This window comes from Bombus huntii, chromosome 1 (genome assembly GCF_024542735.1).
Source record: "Bombus huntii isolate Logan2020A chromosome 1, iyBomHunt1.1, whole genome shotgun sequence".
NCBI lineage: Eukaryota > Metazoa > Arthropoda > Insecta > Hymenoptera > Apidae > Bombus > Bombus huntii.
Genome location: NC_066238.1, coordinates 25,887,919 through 25,913,335, shown reverse-complemented (window position 1 = coordinate 25,913,335; position 25,417 = coordinate 25,887,919). Strand labels below are relative to the sequence as shown.

At 29.8% G+C, this 25,417-nt stretch overlaps 3 protein-coding genes across 20 annotated transcripts in view; 1 reads left to right on the top strand and 2 right to left on the bottom strand.

Annotated features, from left to right (window-relative positions):
- The window catches only part of LOC126866417 (trichohyalin-like), a 148,696-nt gene extending 142,089 nt beyond the window's left edge, over window positions 1-6,607 (bottom strand). Inside the window, exon 1 of the mRNA XM_050619970.1 lies at window positions 6,282-6,607. The gene's annotated coding sequence lies outside the window, so the exon portion shown is untranslated. The remainder of the gene's footprint in view (window positions 1-6,281) is intronic.
- The window catches only part of LOC126866713 (uncharacterized), a 497,548-nt gene that overhangs the window by 220,553 nt on the left and 251,578 nt on the right, over window positions 1-25,417 (top strand). The window lies entirely within an intron of this gene.
- The window catches only part of LOC126866705 (uncharacterized), a 184,263-nt gene that overhangs the window by 27,155 nt on the left and 131,691 nt on the right, over window positions 1-25,417 (bottom strand). The gene's annotated exons all lie outside the window — the stretch shown is intronic.

Sequence of the window (25,417 nt, the reverse complement as noted above, 5' to 3'; positions counted from 1 at the left end):
TACCCTTTGGTCTAAAGTTAAGTCCATCTATTTTTATAAAAGTACTAAAATCTGTTTAATTGTCTACTTAGACAATTACGAGGCGTGTAAAACGAATATCGCAAGGACGACAGAATTACTGCAGTCCTTAGACTTCCTGATTAATGAAAGAAAAAGTAGTATAATTTCGACCAATAGGTGTAAATTTTTAGATCTAATTACCAGTATCGAACTACCTGGAGGCAAATAGAAAAAATTTAAAACCGACTTAGGATTATTCTTGGTTAAAAAGACGCGGTCAACCTAAGAATTTGCACAAATAATAGTTTAATGATACGTCGGATTTCTAGAGAAGGAAAATATTCCAGCATTAAGAGCAAATAACTTCGACCATAAGAAAAAGATTCCTGTAGAGGTATTCTATCTGACCTAGCTTGATGGGTTAGTAGGTTGCCAGTAGCACAGAAGGGTATCAGAACAGCTGACTGTAAAAGGGAAATTTATGGGGACGTGTGAAGCACGAGTTGGAGAGCAACAGATGGTTCCAATAACATCTCCGACTTTTGAAACGAGAAACAGAGAAGATATCACGTAAACTATAAAGAACTGCTAGCAGTGCAGTTAGCTCTAGAATCTTGCCAATGGGTGCTACTGAAAATTTACAATGCAACCACAATATCTTACGTGAATAGGATGGAGAGATCTCCCTCATATAATAAATTAGCAAATTGATTTGACAGTGGGGGGGGGGGGGAGGGAGGAGAGAAAAATCTTCTTATTTTGAGTCATTTATTGCGTCGGAGAATAATAAAGAAGCAGATGCTCCATTCAGTAGTAGCATTATGAGAAACATCTTCATGTGACCTCGTGGTGCACATCGGGTAACGTTAATGTCAGCAGCATGTTGATTTTGAATGGTCATATATATACATATACAGGATCTAGCCGAATAACATGTAAAAAGGGGCATGATATAATTCCTTGTGGAAAAATAAGAAAAACATATAGAATGAAATTTCTTCATTCTTGGCTTAGCTTTCGAGAAAGTCGAGGTTGAGAACTTATCAAGTATAGTTGAACATGGCTAATTCCAAACTGGACAAATGTAAGTAATCGATACGAGACAATTCTATACGTGAAAATAAATCGAAAATGTACAATAAAATTTTTCCGTTTAAGGCTTTATTTTCAAGAAAATAGTTTATACGTGTTTAATTAAGAATCATTCTAGTACATGCATATAACAAAATTTTTTAATTTATTTTTCTCGAAAACAAAGCTTCTTGAAAGAATTCCAACATCGATTATTTAATCCTGTTCAATCAGAGAATTAGTCATGTTCAAGTATACTTGATAAATTTTCAAACTTGGTTTTTTCAAAAACTAAACCGAGAATGAAAATATTTTTTCTATATATTTTTCTTACTTTTCCACAAGGGATCACGTCACGCTCATTTTTACATGTTATTCTACCGGATCCTGTATATATACATCAATATATGTCGGAAAATCCCACATATATGTAAATCGCAAAACTTTTTCACATTAATCTCAACCAGACAAAATCGAATACAAGAGAATTAAATGAATTATATTATAATAATACAGATTAAATAAAATTCAATATGTTTTGAATAAAACTCCAAGACAAATTCAAGATATTTGAGAGGTCATTTCACTGTTGCACCCTAAAATAATGGGAAACCTAATCGGTAGGAATAAAATGTTGATTAACAGCAGCTGCCAGCAATCAGTCACCTCCGATTAAAATCCTCTCTCGAAGCTCGTTCTCTGCAATTCCAACGCTTTCAGCATGATCCGAAAGAATGTTTGTGGTGAAATGGTATTCTTCGTTAAAATGTACCACACCAAGAATTCTAGGTGTTTCCGAAATTGGCAAGTATCATTTGCTTTCTCTCTTAAATCAAGTACCTTTTTTTCAATTTACGAAATAGAAACGAAATAAATCAAGGACTTAAAAGTTGAATAAATATTTTTAGAGAATTCCTGAGAGAAAATTTTCGATTTAAAGAAAATTTATTTCTGTCCTGTATTTTGTGAATTTTTGTATTACGCTGTATATATATTTGGGATACTTTTATTATTTAATATATTTATGGTTGGTCGAATCATCATTACCTATATTATTACTAACAAATAATTTTCAAAAAGATTTATTTTTGCATTCTGAAATCTATTATAATTTCCAAAATTTTATGATTTTTAATTTACGTTTAAATTAGTGTACATGATTAGTAAAATAATTTCATTATGTACTTTTAATAAAATCGAGTACACAGAGAATTAATTCGCGTTTATTTTAATTTAGCTTTTAGCTGCCCAAATTGTCTACTTAACTTGTTTAAAAATACAAAAATATTATAGAAGGAAAACTTAATTACATATTACACATGCAGACTCAGATATTTTTCTTTACAATGAAACCATGTTTTATTTAAGGATATTCTTTCTTTCCTGTTTCATATACTGCTGTATATTAACGAAACACGTATTGTATTTGAGATGTATAAGCATTGCGATCACGTAATACAAGTACGAGTCATTTTTCTTGTATACTTTATTAGTGACACATGAGGAGTATAAGTCATAGTACATTTATTTACAGTTAATACACCTAAAATAAGCATAAATGAGTATTGCAATTACCAAATGAAATTGATTCTGATTAACCAGGTCTATTGTTAGAAAAATTAAATTATACCATATTCTAAAGATTTAATTACAGTTTAAGATTTCCAATTAGCGAGACCTGCTAATTTTAATTAAACGGGAATTTCTGTGACTTATTGATAAGAATGTATATTGTTGCATATTTTACTATGTCAAATGTTATTTACACATGTCTAACTTTTTTTCTTTAATTTTTTTAATATTTTGAATGTGAATTATAATTTATATTCTTATATTTTACATATAAATTATAAAATAAATATAAATGTTTTTCTAAAATATTAGAAAAATTGAACTCCACGTTTATTATTTTATTATGTTATTTTCCACACGCAAAATATAAGAAATTTTAATTTAAAAAAAAAGTCATTTCACTGAGAAAACTATACAAGTACACTTCGCAAATATATCATAATTATTCTGATTATAATGACGACAGAGTAAAGTCTGGTATAATTCTTTTACCTAACAAAAAATATGATGCGTTCTAATTAGGTGACTCATATCGCTCTTCTGACACAAAAAGAGGTAATAATTAAGCAGTATGTCGTTAAACTGAAATGCCATTAATGATTCTTAACAGCAGTCGAACAACTGATATTTAATTATATGTTTCCTTTTAGATTGACCCAACTTCCTCAAATTAATTGTAATCATTCCATATTTCGTAATAAATTGAAAATATGTTATATAATTTAGATCAAGAATTTCTTGAATTATTTAAGTAATTAATAACGAATATTACTTAATTGATTTTGTATAAACTTTTTTATATGAATTGAAACAATATACTACAAAATTCATACAAAAAATTGCTATTGTCAATTAATTTAGGAGTTAGCTCTGTTTTTATGTATCTTTCTTTGTAGCTTAGCTTAAAAGAAAGTTACGTTCCCGTACAGTAACTACAAGACGATACACTACAATCCCACGTATATTTCTTTTTAAAAAACAAAATTGTTTATATTCATTTAAATATGTTGTAATAGATGAAGTCACGAAAATTATCAATAACATTCCTTTTCAATACTTTTGCGAGTTATATATCGTCTTAATTCATACAAAATAATCTATGCACTATTCTATTATGAAGGCGTTCTTTGAAAAAGTTTAAAAATAAATTTGAAAAAATAAAACAGTATATAACTAGGGAAAATGTCCATGCCTGTATTGTTATTACTTTTTTAAATTTATTTCGCCGATGACATACTGAAATAATATTTGAAATACCAAGCAATTTAAGTCTTGAATTTCACGATACCTACATAACACAAATTTCTCAAAATGACACAAGCAATTAATATAGTTTTTCCAAGTATCATTAACTCTATAATCAAGAACTTAGAAACGAAGAGTAGTTATATATAAATAAATCATTTATGTTTCCTTGAAAACTTTGAAACTACTATTTTAAAGTTATAGAAATTATGGAAGCTATAGACACTAACTAACCGGAAAAGATCTCATTTACATATGGATGATACTGACATTAATGAATATTTTATATTCAGCGGTTAATTTTTTTATCACTTAAGTAAGATTGCAGAAGTAATGAATGACATAATAGAGTTACTAACAGATTTCATTAACTCCTTTTAAAATTGTTTTGAAGAAAATTTTCAACAAAATAGGATTGTACTATTTTAAAGATAAGGATTTTGTATATGTACATATGTGTGAAAATAGCACGTTTTAATGAAATAATTTAGAAAGAGAATTTTTTACCAGAATACAAAATAACATAAAAAGAAGATTTCCAAATTACAATTACAACTATTATTCATTAGTCTATATTTATAATTTTAATATAATTATCTTGATATATACAAAGAATGTATGATAGACTTATTAAATATTTTCAAATATAATCACTCTAGTAAATTATCTTTCAACTGTGTAACTTAACTCTATGTCCCTGATATGTATTCCTCTTGTGTATATTTTCGTCATATTTCAAAGACAATCACTTAAGAACAATAGATAATGATTTGAAATAAAACGCAGGAAAATATCTATTTTCCTTTAGAGTTCAAAAACTTGCGAATAATTATACTTATTGGTAAATATAATAATTGCGGATTATTTAATTAATCTAATATTAATCTGTGTAAAATGATATCGAACAAAAATAAATGAAAGAAGTATTTATATCTATGAAATGTTCTCAACTTATCGATAAATACACGATAGTATACTATCATTTCTATTCAATAAAACGATAGATGAATGGAACCATTAATGAAACTACAAACAACCTAAGTAAATACTTACTGATATATCTACTGACTATCTCGCGAATGTTGCATCATCTTTCACGAATTATGTGATTTCCTGGCATTATTCTTTTTTTTTTTTTTTGTAAACGAAATATCATATACACACTATGAAATGTACGTAACCGTACATTAGATACAATTGATTATTTCTGTTTATTTCTAACTTATATCGGTACTCTTAGCTCTAAGCTTAAGACTTTGATACTCAATGACTTGATATCTCTAGTATGTTTGTAAAATATTCTACGCGCAAAATTTCATAGTACAATCAATACTTCTTAAGAATCTATAATATTTTAAGTATAAACTCTAATCAGTGCGAAGTATACTAAAACATAAATGGAAGATAAATAAAATATAAGTAAATTTTATTTATATATTTCATTAAGAGTTATTATTTCTTAATTTCATATTACCTCATTATGTGTCGAATTCTAAATAAAACACTCTCCATGACCATTTAAAACTATTATATCTTTGTAATTTAATATGAATTCATTATGTAGTACATTCTAAATAGAACATATTGATTGTTTGAAAGTACGTATAAAATGACTGGATATTCATTCTACAAATTTACATAATACATCCAACATTTCAGTAAAAACATTTAATTCACTATGAAACTAATGAAAGAAGATATTAAACATGATCTGACAAAACAGTCTCCGATACTAACATTTATTAATAAACTGCGGATATTTATAAAGTAAAAGAAATATCGTGAAATATAGAACTATACCATTATACACTATAATATTTAGTAGGTAAAACGATTCTTTTCTTAAATGCTATTTCATTAAGCTTTTCAAACCACATTTTCCATTCAATAACAAACGCAACAATATAATAGTATAGACACTTATACATTCAAGTTTGAAAAAATACTAATCATAGTTTTTAAGATAGAATATACATATTTTTATAACGAGATTCTATGCCCTAATAGATTTCAGTCATATTAAAAAAATCATAGAAATCTTTCGTTATCTATTTTCGTATGGAAAATTATGGTTATCTATTTTCGCATTGAAAATTATCGTTATCTACTTTCGTATTGAAAATTATCGTTATCTATTTTCAATGATTCATATCTTCGAATCTATCAAGTTACTCACTTTTCCAAGTATCTCTTATTTAAAATACTCTTTCATAGTCGTCACAAGTGATATACAAGTTAAAAAGTTAACAAAAAGGGATATATCATATTTTTCCCGTATGCCCTCCATTCATTAATCAAGTTTTTTTTTAAATCATCTAAACGACACGCAAAGTTCTAAGTAAAATCAAATATTCCTTATTCTAAGAAGATATTCTACAAAATCGATCACTTACGTTTACGACGAAGTAGCTTCTCGAGATAGATCGATCCTTGCTGATACTCTTCTGATCGAAACTAGTTGTATCCACAAGATTTTCTCTTGCACGTTGCACGTTCTTGGTTTATATATTTCTTTTTTCTAGCACTCTATAACATGTATTAAGCTTCTTGGAAAACTTTGTCTGCCGTATGTTGACGAAACTGAACACTCGCGAATCGGTTCGCGACGAGCACGTGGATATCGTGCGAATTCGTCGAATCGGCAGTACCAGTACGATCGATCGCAGTCGAGGTGTCACTGGTTCGGCACCGGCGAACATCCTCGAGATTTATAAAGCCTCGTCCGCTCTCTGACTTCGCTCCGTGTCGTCCGGCTCGTTATTATTCCCCTGCCAGCTAGCTGATTCCCCCGCCAGGTCCGTGTGCGAGCAACATTCTACACACTGTGTCATACATTCGCTCGAAAGCGCGAGATCATCAGCTCCCGCGAGAAGAGTCGTCTTTCGCCTTTGATACTCTCCTTTAACATTAATTTAATCCAAAATCTTGCGAGATCGGCTTGGTACAAGATGATTTAGAATAATATTGTTTGAGCGAGAGATAGGTCAGTTTCGACATAGGAATCGTTACTAGAATTAGAGTCAAAGACCTCGCAGCTGTTTCTATCGTCTGTTGATGAATATCTTTGTCTTTGAGTCGGTACATTTTGGTATATTTTCTTTCGATTTGTTGTTTCATGTTTGGTGGAATATTATATTGGTGTTGATAATTTTATTTAGATTGGTTAAAGTTAAAGCATAATTTCGTTGTAAGATATTAATCCTATTGTCTTTGAGTCACGTTCAAAACTAGTGATGTTTTTTATTTTTTTGGGAGACACAAATTCGAAGGTCATAATAGGATTAATACATTTTATAGAATACTCACAGAATATTATGTTCAGCGTTGTTGGAAGATTGCACTCGAAGTATTTCATTATCAATCGCTATTAACAATATATGATCCCAACTGATAATTAAAATAGGCATTTAATTGTTAATTCTTTCGCACAACTAGTATTTAAGAATACATAATTATCCCTAACATTTCAAATATTTTCAAATAAATAAGAAACGAACAGGCTTAACAACTGAATTATGATCGGTGCATTTTTATTACTCTAGTGTTACATGTAAACATGAAGTGAGACATGGGTTGTGTACATACAGTACATATCATATAAGTATGGTATTTAACATAATACTTAAATAGTATAACTAGTATAAATAATATATAATAATATATAAATATATAAAAATATACATATAAATAAAATATAAATAATAATATAATAATATAATAGTATAAATAGTACTTAAACATCAAATTGAATTTTAATGAAATTTCAAAATTACAAGTTAATAATTGTCGACTGACGACTTCAGTAATTGAACAATAATTTTATTTTGACGATTTCGTATAATAATAAGAATTAAACAACCAATTGATCAAATAAAAAATTTGAAGTGATTACTACCTATCAGTCATAATTAATGTTGGTTGAATGGGAAAAATGGATACGCTTAAAAATAGGTGTGTTTAAAAAGATATAAAATGATGAAGTGACAGTTTTTAAAGTATTATAATAAATATTAACTGCTGTGGTTATATTGGGATTATAATTATTGAATTAAAAATAACCGTTTAGAAATTAAAAACATAAAAATGTTCTCCTTCTTTCTTTAATTGTAAGATTTTGAATTTTTGTAATAATCCGTTTATAATTATAAGATGTTCACTATGCTTGATACTGAAAAAAGTTAATAAAATTTTAGAATAGTCCGAATTAAAAAATATGCATTAATTGTTAAGTCATGTAGTTTTAGAAAATATTGTAAAGTTAATATTTCTGCATCAATATATTATTTATATTATAGTATACATAGTTGAAAAATGAGCATTTTTTATAATGTATCTAAGGAATAAATATTAATCAAACTCACAATGTTTCCATACACGTAAGAAAAATTACGAAAACAGAATAAAAACTTATGTAGTAATTAATACATTTTGTTGCACAAAATATTAGAAATTCTATTACAAAAATATTATAATATTATGCGTATAAATATTTATTTCATAATAGTTCCTGTTTATCGTTTTTAATGATGTCTTTATAATCACATAGCAATGAATGTAATGATACATCGCAAAATATTACGTTGAAATATTACGATAGTGTAATATTTCCTATATGTGCGTAATTATCAAAGTTTGAAGTCGAGTTTAACTCGTTATACATATCGCGTATAGATGTTCTCAGATATACGATAGCTGCGACACGTAACTCCAAAAGGTAATTCGTAACAAGTTAATAAGCAGAGCCATTGAAATCGATAACCACTTTTACAATAATCACTTATTAAAATTCCAAAAACATCGCAATATTTGACGATCCACAGACATTAATTAAATCAAATGCTTCTTTTAATTAACTTTATTTTATTGTTTTATGTAACAATAAATATTTCTTTATTTTGTTGCTTTATGTATTTTTTCGTTGTTAATTAATTGTTTATAATCACATTGATCATTATAGTAGATTATTAATGGTTGAGATCAAATTACTGCTTAAGTTTCATAGCGTTTGAAAAATATTGCTTAAATTCAAACATGTTCATAGTTGTAATATTTACAAATAAAAATAATTTAATTATATATATTATATCTATTATATATATTTCCTAATACAGATTAATCATAAATTAAAATTACCTATACACTCTCAAACAAAAATTTCCTATTAAAATATTAATTTTATGATTTAAAAATTAAATTAATTGCATAAAAATTTTTAATTTTCACATTCCTTACTCCTAACGCTTTATAAAAATTAAAAAGTAGTTTAAGGAAAAGTTGACCTTTTTTTGTAGAACTTTAATGTGAAGTAATCGAAAATTTGATATAGCCGTGATATTTGCGAATTGGTAAGATTTAGAGGAATGAAAGAATTATAAGAGTAATTTGAAAAAGTATAAAACACGATTGGGGTAAACTTTGCATTTAAGTACAAAGTATGTATGTATAAACGTTTAATTACGTCAGTTCTATGAAGACCATTAAAGTTTTCAGCTGCTTCGTGAATATATAATTGAACAACGTTAACACTTTCAAGCAGAGATAAGCTTAAAACGATCTGACTAAAAATAAAACGTAAAACTCGTATATCAGTATGTATAGTGGTGTTTATGTTTCACGATACTCGTCGTGAATGACGGCACAACACGAGTGAAATGTAAACTTGCATTCAACGAGATGCATAAACATAATAAACATACTGAGCAAGAAATCTGAAACGTCAAGCCAATTTTTATCATTAAATTATAAAACAGTTGGAAATATCAATCGAAGTGCGGAAATTATATGCAATATGGAAATACATTTATGAAGGTTAATATTGTGAATGAAAATGATTTAAGGATACAACGATGAAATGAAAACGCAAATAAAATAATGAGATAACATTTATATTGAAATGTTTTATGCAACACGTGTATCCACGCGAGAATAACGTAAATACAAAGTATGCATATTTTTAGTAAACTATATTCTATAAAATTACATTTAGTATTATATCGTATGGTTTGATCTAATAGAGTAAGAATACTAACATTGATCAAATTTATTGAAATGTTTATTGTATAAAGAAAAAGAGATATAACATCTGACACTAAAAATTTGTGGAATTTACCAATTTTATATAAACAATAATATGCAGTATTAATACGTAGTACTTCTATTTATATCTTGAAAATCTATAATCGATCGTACAAGGTGTTAGGTGACTTATATAAATAACAATGCACCATTTACTATTATATTTTCAACAAATGCTTAAACATGCTGATATATTAAAAGGGCAGGAAATCTTGGACAAAAAGATAGTTATTTTCTAAATCGTTAATGCTGAATTCTTTGTTATTTTGTTACAGCTTCGAAGGGTTAAAATTTGTTTGTGTATCTATAAGACTTATGATTGAACATCAACTTTATAAAAATTATTTCAAAATATCAAATTTTTTATATAAATAAATTTATGAAAATCCAATATCAATCTGAGAAAGATTAAAAAGTTATATATAAGTTACCATTTTTCTATTTGGAGGATTTGAAGCGTCTCTTTTATGAATGGCGGTACGACTCGCGTATCTAGATTGTTCCAGTGCAGACATTTGCACGTTACAGTGGTTATCTCCTTTCCGACATAAAAAAGTTCGTTGCTGCTCGTCTGTTTCCTCCCATGCGTCATCTTGCGTGGGAAAGTTTGTTTAACAAATCTCGGTTCTAGCTATCTCAGTGCCGTCAAACTATACGGTACAACTTTCAGCACAAAATTCACCGGTATAAATATGAAATATCAGTTCGATGTAGTTGTCTCAGCTTCTATTGATTCATTCCTTACAAGTACGCTCTAGTATGCTTTATTGTCACGAATTGCTCGCAACAGACGATGAATAAATGAGCTTGTTAATTATTGCTTTTCGTATTTTCCATTATCTTAATTATTATGGATGTAGTTTATATACTAAATAGTTGACAATTTATGTGTTTTTACACACATTTATTTTAAATACTTTCCACTATATGTATTTTAAGATTTAGATTATTAAATCGTATCGTTATTTGTTGTAATATCTAGAAATATGTTTCATCGTCATTTGGCTCGACATATTAAATTCCACTATTACTTATTAAAATGCATAGCAATATTAATTTATTAAACCGTATTAGAACATATTGCGATAGAATATACAAGATTGTGAACTAATATAAATTTAAAAATTATTCTTAGATGACGACTATAAAAATGTAATAATAATTCAAATAAGATTGAAACATATGATTTTATGTTGCATTTTGAAGCTAAATACATCTAATACGTAAAATGTTCTTTCTATTTTATTGGTTATAGTTATTAATCTCTTTTGTATTACATGTGTAGAATGGAATTACGAATCTGGAGATCTGTTTAAGCAATACGTAATATATCATATTACGTTATATATAACGACTATTTCAGAAATTTATCATCGACTTAGTCTATGAAAGGTAAAACTATCCTCATAGCGTAGAATGAAACAGTATCTATGAACTGTAATTAAACTCATTCTGAGATTTTCATTTTATATAAAGATTTAACATCGCATCAACACAACAGCCATGCCATTAGCGACTGGATCTTGTGTGTTTGGCGTTCATATTTTATAGTATAGATTTGAGTCGGTCAGGGATTCAGTGGTATTTTTTGTATGTTTGTGGATGATCATAGCACTGTCCGGATTAATCTCGTGTTGACACCTTTGCAGTTCAAACCTTCCTTATTCGTGTAGGAGATACTATACTGTTACGGAGATGAATGGGGTATGACAGCTGTAACAGGATAGTTCCGCTTTTGAGTAAGTGTTTATGCGTGATTCTAGTCTGTCCTGTGTCCTCAGAACAGACAGTATTTTCTCTTTCTTGTTCACGTTGCAGTTCAGGATTTGTTGGTAAAAATCCTTGACTGTTCTATGGATTCTTACTCTGTTAGATGCGATCCACAACCGCTTACATTCTTCTCCGATATTGAATTCTGCATAGTTTACGAATCCCTAATAAGCGATAGGGACCTCTGCTCCATTTGGAGGAAAGAATTGTTTCTTTAGAGTTAGTGTCTGCTTTTTCATTGCCGATAGTTCCTTGATGAGAGAATACCCAGATAATGGTATATTTTTGTTCATATTAACGAGCTAGGAATAAATTGTAAATATATTTTTGATGATATCATTTTTGTTTCTTTTGACTGAATTTGGCAATCTCTGAATTACACTCATGAAGTTTGTGTAGATAGCGCGATCTTGAAGGTCGTTCTTTTAGATAAGTTTTTGAGCATCGTGGATTGTGTACTCTTTGACTTAGACAATAGACGTCTGAATAGGAAAGTTTTATTTTAAGGCATCTGCTTAAATTTTATTGTAGTTCCTATATTTGCTATTGAGTTTTAAGGATTTGGCCTTAAGTTTGTGTCTACACTTTTGATTCTTTGCAGAGTCAGCAATATCTAAATTGAGGCTTTTGATGGTTCAGGGGTTAATTTTTCTTGTTTGCGTTTGGTGGCGGATGTTTTTTTTTTATTATAGTTATGAATAAATTTGTTGATATATGGTCTGTAAATATGGCTTCCAAGTAACAAAGTGGTCTTTTTGTTTTAGCTCTAGTAGTTGGCAAATCAATTGTATCTAATGGGTCGACAGTGTTTCTCTTTTCTTTATATATTAACGATGACGTTTGATTTTTTATTAACAATGCTGGCACTTGGTTAGGCGTTGTTATGTTTTCGTTGCTATAAGTCAATTGCAGATGTTTATACAATTTGATATTCATGGGAACAAAATTAAAGAAATGGGATCTACATAGAAAGTTATTTCGTCCACTAAGAATTATAGAAAATATTCCACATTCAATATCTTGTATATTTTTGTGTACTATATGTGACCTGTGAAATTTTGCACCTTTAAATTTATTACAGATGCATAAAAATCCGCAGTCTAGCTATAGGGATATTATTCCAAGACATGTCCCTGTTATTTGTACAGGGTGCGTCGCGGGAAACGGACGATTTTCAAATGAATATTACGAAGCAGGTAGTGGGGGTAGGGGCTTGAGTGGGGCAGGGCATATAACGCGTCAGGTCATGCTATTTCATTTGTTATCATGTCGCTATGGACATTAAAGCATCGAGATTTGTATACGATAGTTTCGCAAAAAGTGGCGAGTCGGTTATTGAAACTCAGCGACTCTCGTTGCCGTTTCAATATTGGTCGTTATGGGGACATTCGCAAATCGCAATACCATCTCAAAGTGGGTCACATTTTTTCGAACAAGAGGAACAGTAATGAAAAAGAAACCACCTGGTCCTGTAGCAACTGCAAGGACATTGAAGAACGTGAAAAGAGTGGAAGAAGTCGTCATAAGGAGTCCAACTTGTTCTGCTCGGCGACATGCAGCTGAATTGAGTAATGAGCAAATAGGAAAAGGATTATCAGTAACATTGAGTCTCCGCCGAGCTAATGCTCGAAGTTATCGAAGAACGCGAGGACGCGACCATCATGATGAGTGATGAAGTAGATTTTACATTCAATAAATAAACAGAACTTCCGGTAGTGGGCTCCACAAAATCCATATGAAGTGAATGAAACACCGTTGTACCACCCAAAAGTGACGGTTTTGGTGTGCTATTGGTGGATTTGGCAACATTGGCTCGTACTTTTTTTTAGAAAAACGGAATCGCCACGACCGTAAACTCGGCTCAATCAATATGACCAACAATTTCATGAAACCAGAACTGCAGAGGTGAAGGATTAACAAACAAAATGATTTCAACAAGGTGGGACCACCGTTTATACAGGCAGGGCCTCAATGGCTGTTCTTCTAAAATTTAAAGCTTAATGTTTAAAATTAGAGTTCTATTCTAAAATGGCATGTAATAACGTATCATTTCGTAACAATAAATTAATTTTACGCTAAAAATTAACGAAGGAATGTTTATTTAAAAATCGTTCGTTTCTCATGACGCCTCCTGTATAAGAAACAATTTCGTTCGTTCGTTCCTTCGTTCGTTCGTTCCTTCGTTCGTTTGTTCCTTCGTTCTTTCGTTCCTTCGTTCGTTCGTTCCTTCGTTCGTTCGTTCCTTCGTTCGTTCGTTCCTTCGTTCGTTCGTTCCTTCGTTCGTTCGTTCCTTCGTTCGTTCCTTCGTTCGTTCCTTCGTTCGTTCCTTCGTTCTTTCGTTCGTTCTTTCGTTCCTTCGTTCGTTCGTTCCTTCGTTTTTTCGTTCCTTCGTTCGTTCGTTCCTTCGTTCCTTCGTTCGTTCGTTCCTTCGTTCGTTCCTTCGTTCGTTCCTTCGTTCGTTCCTTCGTTCGTTCCTTCGTTCTTTCGTTCGTTCTTTCGTTCCTTCGTTCGTTCGTTCGTTCGTTCCTTCGTTTTTTCGTTCCTTCGTTCGTTCGTTCCTTCGTTCGTTCATTCCTTCGTTCGTTCGTTCCTTCGTTGTTAATCATTTTGAGTCGCGTCAACTGCCGAAATTATTAGCGACTGTTTTTGGTACAATGAGCTTTTGTGGAATCAATTTTAGGTGAATTCCGAACCATCGCACCGCACTGAAATAAGCATTGTATATCTACGAATGAATCGAAATGCCAGTCGGAAATCGACTGGGAAAAATCAACTCGCAAATCTTTGGTCATGAATCCCAGTCCCAGCTAACTTAATCAGTGTGATTTTAAGAAACAATTTAATTTATTTATTGTGATGAAAATTCAATAGGGTGTGTCTTCTAGGAATATATATTACGAACAAGCCTTTAATAATCTTTTTAATATCGTCTCGAGTTTAGGATGTACAAATACTCAAGATCAGACATTCCTGCTTTCAAAAGGGTTATTCGCGAACAGAGTCGAATGTTGTTCTTTTTAAATATATTTCCAACATTAGAAATTTTAAGGTAGACGTTGGACAGAATACCACATTGTTCTGACTGTATTGGTCTTATTTCAATTTCAATATCGTTTATTGTTATTGTTTTTTATTTAGTGGTTAAAAATGTAACGATTTCTTTTTATCCAGGTAGATACAGATTCTGACGTTTGAAATTCTGGATATAAATCTGATTGTCTTGGGACCTCGGATATTTCTTAATGTTGAAACCGTCCATCGATTTAAGAACAATAGTTTGGTCTTTGGCAGGAATGGATTTAAATTTTACAATGCTCGCATAGGATTTTATTGATTCCGTGAGATTAGTACATTCTGAGATTCTTTTCGTGGTGTTTGAGGAAGCCAGAATCCGGTACTAAAACATTTCAGTTATTGTTAGTTGCTGTATCTTTGTAGACAGCATGTTGCTATATAATATCGAATATGTGGGAATGGGATTGGCCGTCATGTCAGCACTAACATAACACGGCACAAACACCAATACCATTACCACTATGTTGCTGCGATTTAGCACACATGTTTAAAAGTTTGTTAACAGAACACATATCAATATTAGCATTCCGACAGCTCGGGTGCGACTGTTCATTCATTTTCTTTTCTTCTTTGTTCTTTTATATAGATTTTAACGTCGCATTAACTGCACCTAATTTTATCTAAACTTTAATGCATATTTATCGTCATATTTATAGAATACATATGAACCTAAAACTCAATTAGTTGAATGCTCAATATATACATCTATTAAAAATTGTAGGTATTATATTAAATAAAATAAATAAGTATAAGAGATATGCATAATTACATAGCTATTACTCATAAGTCAGAATAAAAATTTGAATAAAAGTTTGAATGATTCATAAACAAATACAATGTAAAATTTGCAGAGACTGTAATATCATAAAGAATAAGGAAAAGCATAAATAGGTATTAGGAGAAATATTTGAAATAACCTTTTATTCGCTAATTTTAGATAAAATGTATTGTACTCGACGAAACCCACTGAATGCATTTTTTCAGCATGATATTGTAGTTGATAGCAAAGCAGTTCAGTGATCTACTACATGACACTGACCGGCTAACAGCCAATCCTTGAAATTTTATTTTTAGCAAAGAAACGAGAAGGTATTTGTGAAATCTTACTAGCAGAAATGTTAAAATAATTAAGAATATAGTATGATAGGAAAGGAGAACAATATTTTTCTTGCTATTCATTGTGCGAAATTTAATTATATTATTGAAAATTTTTAACATAATTTATGATTTGTAAATGATATTATCATACTATACGTATAATATTCTTATGTTATCTTATTCAAGAACAATAAAAGATTATTATACGTTAATCACTTTGCATTAGTATTTAAGACATTATAATAATGTACAGAATAACAGAAGTATGATGTAGAGTAAAACGTGTTAAAAATTAGAAATCAATGAATAAGGAACTTTGATTAAGCAACAATAACCTTAAATTCACTTGGTAACACGTGGAATTAACATCTTCCTGTTAATGAAGTAAGCCAAGATCAACTTTACTTAGATCAACTACTTAGATCAACAATATAATAAACGCAACTTTATTAGACAAATTTAATATTTATTATTAGTTTGAATGTATTATTAATTATAATATTATCTACGGAATGCTATATTTTGATTTATTAGTGCAAATGTTGCAAAAATTCTAGCATATAGTTAACAAAAATATTGGCATTGGATAACAAATGATGTCAAAAATAACACACATAATACAAAGATATTAATTCGAATAAAAGAAGTTTTGTTTTATTTTCAGCCCCCCCTTTTTTTTGATGAAGTACCTAAAATTTCTTCTCGTATTCGAATAAAGCGTCAAATTATACGTAAAAAAGGTATTATACGTGACGGGGTCTAGAATTAATAATTACTGAAATATTCTCAAATTAACCATTTAAAAAAATATGCACTATTGGGCTATAAAATTTGAAAGTTTCGTGCGATATAATTAGTTACTAAATCACCAAGCTTAATGTGTACTACAGCCATCATTCTGATGTCATATTTTCGAACATATTAAAGACAGCATATTTTTTAGTAATGCTTCAGACAGAAAAGTGAAGTATGTTTGACCTGTTAACGATCTATTAATAAAGTGCGTTGCAATGATCTAGCGACTACGTGCAGATTGCACCGATGTTGGTGGTCGATTTCACGAAGTAAATAAAGATATTCTGTTGCCCAATACAACATATTTTTTAAAATGATTAATTTGAGAATATTCTTGTAATATTGGAGAATAATCTCATTAATTAGTACTTATTAATTTTAGTCACTATCTTATATAATATCTTTTTACGTAAAATTTGATGCTTTCGGAATTTCGAGTGGCCGTCCGTTTATAGCATGGACAGGCCTATTTCCTTCTTTAGGAAATTCCGAATTACGTGTCCTCCCCGAGCTGTGAACCTAATGACTCTGAGGTTAGGTAAAAGACCCCGGGAAAATCCCAACCGGAAAGGCACGAGAGACAGATGAAACCCAACGATTAGTAGGGAGAATCAGCAACTTAAGAGTTCAGTTTATCATCAGACATCGTACCGTACGGGTGAGATACTTCACTCTCAACAAGATCTTACCATCGCCGTGTTCATAACATTAAACTTTACTTTTATACAACAAGTGCAAATACAGTGCTAGATTACTCTAACACTCGATCTATTAAACCTCCTCCACCTTGAGCGTTAATTCATTCGATATCGTACACGATAACGACCGATCGGTTTGACCTGACCGGTTGCTCTTTAGTCGAGAAATCGCAACAATGCTGTATCTGAATTTAAGAATGGGTATACCATTTACGAAAGTAAAACGAAGTAAAAACAAATTATTTGCAATACTGCATATCGAAAACCATGCGAGTTTTGTTTAAAACATTTTATTGTACAACATATAATTTACGAGTTATTCGAAGTCTTCATTTACGAGACTCATGCTGTATGTTTGATTACATTCTATAAATTTTACTTTCCTTCTAAGTATTTAAGCTAAAACATCAGAACTTTATAAAGTTGAAAACTAATAAATCTCTTCAAAGGACATAAGTTACTTAGCAAAATAATGCGCTATGTATTCTAAATGGAGCACGATATTCTTCGATACATTTTATAAACGGACTTTTATTTTCCTTTCAAATCCGTGAATTAAAATATTTGAGTTTTGTAAAATAGAAATGAATAAGAATTTACTCTATTTCACTGAAAAATTTAATCTAATTAATAACAAAAGAATCCACTACATGTTTCAGAAGGATCAAAAAACGAAAGCATTTATCTTGAAACATCTCGAAAGTGCATTCGGCTAGATCTTCACATTTTCACCATATGCAGCGAACGATAAAACAAATTCTTTTTCTTTCGGCGATACCGATACGGTCAAATACTTCTGCAATAATTTACATAACCTGATTAAATGCACGCGTCGCGCGCGTAAAGCGAGCTCGTTAATCAAACACTTGACTCAAATAGCAGTTTCACGCCTGCGACCGTGCAGAACATGTACATAAGTTCGCTTTGTGCACTTTTCTCGCTTACCGTGCTTTATGAGTCGCTCTTTTACAAATCCAGCTTTATTTATGCTTATTACATCGTGGTTGGCGGTAAATTCGACTGGTACAATGAATTCGTTTAAACGATCACCAGCGTTTTCCTCTCTTTCGGTTTTTACGCAACTACATGCAGAAACAGCTTTAAATGTTCGCTATCTTCGTACTCTTTTTGTTGTACACTAGATTTCGTTTTAATATTTGACTCTGTTGAATATTTAAATCGGGGAATGTGAAGATAATTATAGTAATGGTAAGATTAAAAGAAAATTTAAACTACATATATAGTTTGAAATTGGAAAATGAAGTTATTATATCGTAGTAAAGGGTGGGACAATGACTTTGAGTGTATAAAAGTCACCTCGACTGGAGAGTTTTCTCGAGATATAAACCTTTTCTTAGAGATGTAAAGAAACTTTATTTACCAACGTTGTACGGTATAGAGAGAGAGAGACGTAATATAGGTTATACATATACATATAAGTGCTATGAGAGACAAATGTACATATGTAAGTGTTACATTATTTGTTAAATCAATTGCCTAGTCTTAATACTACCAGAAAATAATCACTAGTTCGCATAAAAGAACAAATAAACAAAAATAAGTGAAAAGGGTAACATAATACTAATAAAAATTATATAACAAAGATAATATCACATTATAAACAAAGTATACCTTGCCATATATAATAAAGGTAATAATTAGAGCATTCTTACACAATTGAATCAGTAGTATCACTCGTATTAGTGAAATTTTATAAGTTACAAATTTTAAGCTGTCAATAGTAATAAATTCTCTTAAACAGAGTGAACCACCAAACGTGATCAGCTTGAATTATTTTGTTGTTAGTGGGCCAATAGAAACATTTTTAGGATAGAACATGGTTCAAAGAAAGCTTTAGGATCATTAGATTTCAAGATCACATTTTTATGGATAAGTCTATAGTTTTTATACACTTATCTCTTACTGGATATTGAAACGAATTCGCCAAAAATCATAACAAATATCTTTTTCCTATCTGAATCGAGGAAATATTAAAAAATATCTTCCAATCAGCCCACTAACAATCTATATATGTAATCATCAAACTTGTTCTTGTTATAAATATATACATATATAAGATGAAACACAAAACGTGATCAGCTTAGATTATTCCTTAGACTATATACAGGGTGGTTGGTAACTGGTGGTACAAGCGGAAAGGGGGTGATTCTACGCGAAAAAAGAAGTCGAAAATATACAATAAAAATTTTTCGTTTGAGGCTTTTTTTTTGAGAAAATTGACTTTGAATTTTCGCTCTGTACGCGTGCGGTACGTTATAACGGATTTCACTGTAGATCGTTGTCTCGATGAAAAAATTAAAAAAAAAATTTGTTTATTCTATATTTTCGACTTCTTTTTTCACGTAGAATCACCCCTTTCCGCTTGTATCACCAGTTACCAACCACTCTCTATATGTACAAAACAAGTGAAGTTTTGTAAATAAATTTTGCAAATTTCGCACTATATGGTTATTCTTCTCTAAACATGAAATTATATAAGAAATGTTTATGGCCTACTACTTGTTACATCAATTCACTAATAATAGCTAAGAAATTATTGTGCAAGAGGTGCAAATTATAAATACTTAATGTAGGAATGTAGGATAAAGGTATAACATGTAATTTAAAAATGCTCATGTACAATGATTTAATTGGAAAACATGACTAAATTGATTATCTTTAAACAGAATTGTCTTAAAACTGAAACATTTCTTGTATAGAGAGTAAAAAAGGTATTTGTCACCATCCCGTAGCATTGTTTTACACCCCTGATCGATGGAAATCTGTAGAAAAGGTTGCATAAAAATATAGGAAGATATGAGAGGAAATGGAATATACGTAATATATGGAACTGAAGGAAACGATTGGAGTAAAACTTGTTCAGTGTTTAATAAGTATGCTTTAGAAAATTGAATAAAGATGATTACATGCATCGTAATTAACAACCAGTAAGTTTTCAATATACTTTGTTTTTATGTATACACATATCTATGGTATAGAATACCACTACATGTTAACAATATTTTCACAGTAGTTAACTGTGTCAGTAGAATGAAATAAAATTATGCTACAATAACGTATTTTATCATCAATTTCGTATATCAGAAAGGTAACCAAAATTCCAAACAAACTACTTACGTAATTCACGTAATTCAAAATTCCACAAATATTAGAATAGATTCTAAACTTTAACAACATAATCTGCTAAAAATTCCGCGAATTAAAAAGATTACTAAACGAAGATATTGACGTGACAATCACTAATTCCGAAGCAAATTCTATGTTTCAATTATGTAGGAATTGCTCATTCCCTGACTTAAATCAACGTGAACGAATGCAGTAATTATTTTCAGATGACATCGATAATTATTTTAAAACGGTTAATAGTCACGTTGATGGTGATTCAAATAAGTGATCGAACACGCATTACTCGGCAGCGGCTGATCGTAGAGGCCCATCGTTATTAATACTTCATCCATAGCTACGAATTGAAAAGCGGTTGAACGACAATTCGCTGCAATCGGATTAATTTGTTGGTCGCAGTGCAGCATCGAATACGAAGAATTGATAATCTTGTAATCGCATGAACTGTTAGTGATGTCGTATACGCGATATGTTAGCTATTTTTCTTTCATTTTCATTTAAAGCAAAATTATCTACGCACTCGCGTACATTCAACATAGTATGATTTAGGCGTTCCGTTTAAACGAGATTTGTTGTTATCGGCTATGATACGACATTAATTTTTATATTAATGGCCACACTGCGAATATTTATGCAAATTCATGTTTTTATGAAAATAATAAAAAGAATGAAATTTAAGTAGAAATTTTGCCTGTTATAATATTTAATAATATAACGACTGCTATGCTTTGAATATTTTATACATTTTTCTTTCAAATATCAACACACTTTTTCTTTCTTCAATTTTATATCACCGTGCTATTTTAGACAATTAAATGCCAGTGATGGACATAAATGGTAGTTTTTCTTATTTTCGTAACAAATCTTTTTTATTTAGCGTATTAATGACTATTTAATGTTAATGAAGTTGACAATACAAGTATTTGATTTCAGGATCATATTCTTTTCTATGTAGCATTGTATAAATCCTTTAATAAATGATTTGTTATGATATGTGATAATATAATGTAAAACCATAATTTGTATAATTTTATGTATAGTACACTAACGAGCTAAACTGATTACTTTTATTTTTTTTTTTTATTTTAAAAGTAAAATACATGATTTGTTTAATTTTTCAGGAACAAAACGATTAACATCGATCAGTGTAATGTGGCTTCTGTGTGATTTTTCCATATAAAATATGATATAATGGACATCAGGGAAACAATTGAAATTTATTATTTTTCCAAATTTGAAATTCACACAAGATAACGATTCAAAACATTCAACAAAGATCTGTGAGAGTAATTTGTATGAGTTATAGAAAAATAATGATTAATATCTATTAAAATAAGAATTAATATCTAATAATTATATTCCAATCTACTATACTAATCTAAACCACACTAGAAAGATTTATGATGAATTAGATCTGGATCTGACTTATGAAATTGCGAGCACCACATACGTGAACATAATACTAGAACAAATAATAACGATAACAGAAGACTTGATAATACACAGTAAAAATTCTTACTTTTTATTGTTATATATCTTATCGTAGATATAAAATTGTTCAAATAACATACATTTCATAAATAAAAAATAATAGTTATAGATAGAAGCAGTTAAAGAATTCAAAATTCCCAAAAACTCAACCGGCGTTAGAATACCTTGGACACATTATCACACACGAAGGAATAAAACCAAACCCGAAAAAGATAGAAGCAGTCAAACAATTCAAAATTCCCAAAAACCCAACACATAATATTTTTACAGTCCTTGAAGTGGCATTACGTATATTTCTATACATGTAATGCTGTTTTAATGATTGTAAAAATATGATATGCTATATATAAATATTATTTTATATTTATGAGATGTATGTTATTTGAACAATTATATATATAATATAGCACGAAAGTAGTACTTACGGCAAATATCAGGGTTCTAACTAAGCATATTTGGTTCACAATAAAAAGTTAATTATAGGCTGCGGGCAGTGTTTTAATAATTTAAAAAAGCCTTATATTGTATTGTATATATGTATATAATATATAACACGATCTTTTTTAAATTATTACTTTTATTATATATTATTACATATTCATATATACTCATATATATATATAAAGCAACAATACAGAAACGTGGAAAATCTAGATGAAAATAAAGATTTAATTTTATTATACATATATAAAGAGATCTTTATCAATAACGATTACAAGTATCGGTTAATATCGAATATATAAAATATTTTATAATTCATGGTTCCAAAAGAAATAACAATTCTTCATTTAGCGATTTCCTAATATTTTTTAAAATTTACACCACCATTCATAAGACACGAGATACTTACAGTTAGCACATTTAAGATAGACATAAGTAAATACATCATAATTAGAAAATGATGTTATTAAGTATCACCTATTAAATATTATAAAAGATATCTTAATAAATATATAGATATAATATATTTCTATATATTTTATATATTCTATATATTTATGTTGTTATAGATAGCTTAATAAAAGCTTATGTTAAAAATTAGCACGTATCTCATGATTTATGTCCGATAACGTATCTCATTTTTCATAAGTGTTCCAATACCTATAAATGAGGATGTAAATTTTCTTAATTAGGTTTATTTGACGTTTATTGGATGGCATTCCTAGCTCCGCGGCAGCCAGGTGAATTGTGTCATATGGAAATTCCCCACGCGTTTCAGCACAACAATGAATTATAATATATCAGACGAATATTAAGCACTTACATATGTACGTAGCTTCTACGTCTGTATATGAGAAAGCTTATCTGGAATTGATGTAAAAACAGAGCACGGAAAAGATAGAAAAGTGAACAGAATAGTCAGAATGCATGACAGAAAAAGAGAAAACTAGAGAAAGAGAACGGCTGTAAACAGTAGGAAAAGGTTTTTACGAGAGTATAAAAGAAGACGGAAAAAGGAAGAAAGGAGACAAGTCTAGAGCATCCAAGACAAATAGAAAACTTTTTTCTTTTTCCTATTCTCTGTTTATACAAGATTTTAATTTTATCTTAATTTCAATAATAAATTGACGAAAAGATGCGGAGATTACTAGTCAGAAATGAAAAAACACAAACTTTGCATTGAATTCTGAGAAACGTTTAATGGTACAATAACAATGATTAATAGGGTTTCTTAGATCAATATGGACAAGGACATAACCGCGGAGAAGTAAAAGATACGCATTGATGAATGCAATCACATGATAGACAGTAAATTATTTAAATGCACTTAGGAATTGTTGGGAATATGAACGACTGTCGTATTGCAATATGTATTAAGTAAGCCAGATGACAGAATCTACAAAACATTTAAGAGTATACTAAATCATAAAGAATTCAACAGATATTTGTAAAATTTTAACGAAGTTACATTACCCTGTTTTATTAATAGGTTAATTGGTTGTTAGTAGGTTCCGAACGTTTTGTTTGTAACATTTTTTATTATTTTATTTTATTTTTACATAATTTTATAATTTTATAATTTTTATTAACATAGGATATTATTTTAAAAGTAAATGTCTAATCGTTCGACTTTTAAACATTCTTTTATTATGTATTTATGATTGTGCCAGAAGATTTTCTTTTATTATTGTTTCGTGATTTATAAAAATACTTATATTGTACCTGTAAACTCACTATTCGTTGTTCATCTTAATCATCTAAATCAGCATAAAAGTTTAATTAATAATGAGAATTTAATTTACGTGTATAAAAATCACTCGATTTCTTCATTAGGCTTTAGATAAATCTGACAACATTTGTGAAATGTAATATTGTTTAAAAATACTATTATATATATTTTCAAATTTCATTTTAATCGTTTAAGCGACGAGTCTATTATGATAAATTAAATAATGGATATTTCATTACAAAAATTTATTACTATCCTGCTAAAGATATAAGTGCAAAAGAATATCTTGAACTACTTATTGCTAGTATCTAGAAACGTCTAATAGTAAGACGTATAGAAAAATTAGATTTCTTAACCTGTAGTGTCATAATTGCTTTTAAACTTATTGCTGTAACAGGTAATAAAACGTAAACTATATGTGTTCAATAACATCCTTGGAAATTATGACATAAATATTAAGTGATCAAGATGTTTATTATACTACTATCAACAAGTGTGAAAAATTAATATGACAATGATTATAATTGATTATTCAACTTTTCTCTACTGTGAACAGTGTCTCTTCTTAAACACGCAGAAAGCTATGAAATGTTCTCATACATTTTAAGTAATATCACCAATAAATAATACTTTCGTAAAAAGAATAATTTGAAAAAAGGAAAAAAATTATAAATAGTAAAAATAAAGTAAAACTCCCTACAATTTCAATTGAATGAAACAGAAGTCTGGACACTGATTAGCTAACATGCTGTAGCATGCAAACTTCCCGTCGCTTGTCCGATGCAATCATGAGGTTTCGGTTCAAGGGTGCACCATGTAAATACGCAGCGAAGAAAAAATGAAAAAGAACGAGAATGATCGAACACAGTGACTCGATGACATACGCCGAGAGCCGGAGTCTTTAAGGTGCAAGGTCGATTTACGCTGGCAATTGTGGTTGACATTGCATCGGCGTGATCCGCAGTTGAATGCGATTTCGCTCGACCGTGTATCGATCATTTCGCGTGGCGTCCATTGAAACGTACACCATAATTACAATTCGAGTATAAGCGAAAATAGAATGCGAAAATAGAATTTTATATCGGAGAAATGTATCCTTTGGCTGTAAATTATAATAGTCCAAGAAAGTTGAAACGTTACTACAATCGGATTAAAAATGTGAACTTTTTCACAGAAACCTACAATTTTATCTTTTCACATTCGATGTTACGTA